This window comes from Rhinolophus sinicus, chromosome 11, assembly GCF_057876585.1.
Source record: "Rhinolophus sinicus isolate RSI-liver-muscle chromosome 11, RSI-T2T, whole genome shotgun sequence".
Classification (NCBI taxonomy): Eukaryota; Metazoa; Chordata; class Mammalia; order Chiroptera; family Rhinolophidae; genus Rhinolophus; species Rhinolophus sinicus.
In genome coordinates, this window is record NC_142511.1 from 19,759,144 (window position 1) to 19,762,891 (window position 3,748).

Sequence of the window (3,748 nt, forward strand, 5' to 3'; positions counted from 1 at the left end):
TGAACATGGTAGCGTGGGGGCACAGGGAGGCCTGGCCGCTCACCCGTGGTCCCTCTTTTTCTTTCACTCCTGGCTCTGACTTGCACTGCAAGGGCCCTTGTAGAATTCATGTGAACACCTTAGTCTGCACGTTCAAGCTCTGTCCAATCTTCACCGCAAACCTCTCTCTTCCCCTCAGCTTGAGGTGCAAGTAAAAAGAAGACGTGGGGAGGAGGTTACCACGGCTCAGGAAGTCAACTCCAAGCGGACTGGCTAGGTACCTGGGTGGCCGCGGTGCTCTGGGTTGTGGTTGGGGGCACACACCCTGGGTGACGTGTCCCGTTAGTCCCATGGTCTTTTTACTCCATGGGGTGGGAGGCAGTTAGAGTGGGATAAAGAGGGACCCTCTAAAGTGTGGCGCCCCACATAGAGGCCCCTCTTGTGGGGTCAGATGGTAGCATTGGTTTTAGAAACTCAGTGGAGTTTGGAGAAGTTAATATGAGAAGAATCAGAGCTGACACCAAATTATTACTTTAAGGATATTTCCCTCTTATTTTTATTAGGTAGTTTCCATTATGATAAGCAATAGCCATTTTTATTAAATTAATAAGCATTATACACTCTCAAGAATTCTCATAAATCATTCCGACTGTTGCTGTTTCAGCTACATGAAACAATCCACCAACTCTGTACCCGCTCACCCCAACCCACAACACTAACAACGCAAGCACACGCACAAACACATGTGCCACGTGTCAGAGACAAGTGTAACCTAAATTGAGTCTTGCAAATATAACTCAGATAGTAGGTTTTTCTGAGCTTGAATTCCCTGAAAAATCCTTATTTGCACCCCTCTCCATTTGTAGACAGTAAGAGCTAAGGTCAAGAGCAGGTACGTGACTTGCCAGTGTTCTGTTTGCTGACCCTCATTCCTTCAGAGCTCACTGGAGCTGTGAAAACAGGAATACTGGGGCCACTGACAGGGTCAGTTCTGGGGAAGGGAAAGTAGTCAGGTGTCCCTTGACTAGTGGCTAATCGGGGTGATTCACTAAGAAATCAACTCTTCTTTTTCCCCTGCTTTAGAAAACTTCTGTCTACTCTTGGGGGACGTCAACGAATCAGAAGGACTGGAAATGTTTTCACTTGACTTTAGAAAGAGGAGATTGGCTAGTGTGTTTCTCAGAACTAACCCATTCTTCCCCTTAAAAGAGAGTAAATATTTTTTTAAAGGATCGTAGAGGTAAAATTTACATAAATAAAATTCCCCAGTTTTCAGAGTACAATTTGATGAGGTCTGACACGTTGACAGCCTTAGCTACTAGCAGAGTCATGACACAGACCGTTTGTCTACCCCAAAGCTCTCCCCTCCCTTTCGCTGTCAACACCTGCATGTAACCCAGCTCCATCAAGTGATCAGCTCTTTGCCACTATTGTTTTGCCTTTTCTAGAATTTTATATGAATGGAATCATATAGTATATAGACTTTTGTGTTTGGTTTCTTTCACTTCTGAGACTCATCCATGTTGTTGCATTTAGTAGAAGTCCATTTTTTAAATTGTTGAATAGTATGTAACTATATGGATCCAGCACAATTTGTTTATTCATTCATCAGTTGATAGACATTTGGATTGTTTCCAGTTTTTGACTGAGAAAGGGAAAAAATAAAAAGAGCATCCGCTGGCATTTGAAAGCTGGCCTGGCCCTCACAGCTCGGTCGTGTTATTCTCCTATAGGACGTAAACAATCTCACAAAATAAAAACCTCAGACAAGGTTACTCTGAGACCATGATAAAATGAGACAAAACAAGTCCACATCATAATTGTGTCTAAGTAGGACAGAAGCAATGATATTTGCTCCCTACAAATTACTAAACACCCCCCCCCCCCTTGGCTGAAATGAATGACTGCTACTTTACTAATTACAGCTGTATGCCCATTTGCCCTCCCTATAGATTTAATATTCAGATACCCAATCCTGGAATGGCCTCCACTTCTGACAGCACCGATGTAGAGTCAACCCCTACTTCTTTAAGCTGCCCCCCACATCACCCAGAGTCCAGATCCTATAACAGTTTCTTTCCAATGCAGGGTTTTCCTGGGTATGTGTTCTCCCTCACCGCAATGGGTAAAAACCCAACTTGTTCAATTACAAGTATGTTCCAGTGGACTTTTGACTGGACGACTGTTATTTGAAACGTTCATGTACAAGTATGTACATGTGTTTTCCTTTCTTTTGAGTGAATTTAGGCATGGAATGGTTGATTGTGTTGATAAGTGTACACTTAACTTTATAAATTATCAAATTAAAAAAATTGTCAAATTGTTTCCCAGTGTGATTGTAGTATTTTGTGTTCCTGTTAGCAGTGTATGAGAGTTAAGTTGCTTTGCATCTACCCAGCACTTTATGTGTTTAGTCTTTTCAATTTGACCACTCCAGTGGGTGTGTCGGTATTCCATTGTGATTTTGATTTTCATTTCTCTGTTCACTAATATTATTAAGTATCTTTTAATATGCTGATATGCATTCATATATCTTTGGTGAAGTGACTTCAAATCTTTTGCCCATTTTTGAATTGTATTGTTTGTACTATATATTGTGTTAGAATAATTGTTAGAGTTCATTATATATTTTGGATTCAAGTCTCTTACCAGTTTTAATTTGCCAACATTTCTCTTAGTTTGCAGTTTACCTTTACATTTTCTTAACAATTTCTGTTGAAGAGCAAAAGTTTGAAGAGCAAACTTTAAAAATTTTAATAATATGTATTTTACCAATTTTTTTCTTTTTGGTTTGTACATTTTAGGTACTGAGATATCTTTGCTTAACCTGAGGTGATAAAGATTTTCTCCTAATTTTTTTTTTTGTAGAAGTCTTCAAAATCCTCTGTGTACTTTACATCTACAGTATATTTTATTTCACTTTAACCACAATTTTAATTGCTTAATAGCACCAGATGTCTAGTGGAAACCATAGTGAACAGTTCAAGATGTGTATCAATCTTATCAAAGAATCAAGTTATAATTGTTTGATCTTCTCTACCACTGTCTTGTTTTCCACTTCTCTTATTTCTGCTCTCATATTTTTTACTTTTATTCTTCTGCTACTTTGGTTTTAATGCTTTCTTTTTTGCCTAGTTTCTTAGGTAGAAATTCATATAACTGATGAGATCTTTTTTCTCTTGTATAAAGCTTTATCCATAAATTTTGATATATTTCACTATCATTTACGTATGTTTCAAAGTGTATATATATCTGATGTGGGGGAAGAGAAATTTTATATATAGATGTATAAAATTTTATATATGTATATATATAAAATTTCCCCTCCCCCCACATCAGATGGGTAATGTGCCGATGTCATAACAAGGTTTGAGGGAGGCACATCTCACACAAGAGCGCTGACACCCAATCATCACACTTATGAACTATAAAATGATCTCAAAGTATATTTTGATCTTCGTTTTGATTTCTTCTTTTACCCATTTGTTATTTACTAGTATATTTTTTGTTCACAAATATTTTGGGGTTTTCTAGATCGCACTTTGTTATTCATTTCCATTTTTATTTTGCTGCAGTCAGAGAGCATGAGATTTTAGTTTTCTTAAATATATTGCATGTTTTATGGCTCACATATGGTCTATCTGGTGAATGTTCCGTGTGTACATGAAAAAAGAGTATTCTTCTGTTGTTGGGAGGAGTAGTCTATAAATGCCAATGAGGTCATGTTTATTGATGTTCAAGAGTTCTACATCCTTACCTTCCGGTATGT

At 38.2% G+C, this 3,748-nt stretch overlaps 1 non-coding gene across 1 annotated transcript; it reads right to left on the bottom strand.

The window, feature by feature from the left end:
* Positions 1-3,312: 3,312 nt before the first annotated feature.
* Positions 3,313-3,416, bottom strand: LOC141569394 (small nucleolar RNA U13). Its single transcript, XR_012493012.1, has one exon. It is a non-coding gene; the product is annotated as a small nucleolar RNA U13 (small nucleolar RNA).
* Positions 3,417-3,748: the final 332 nt, after the last annotated feature.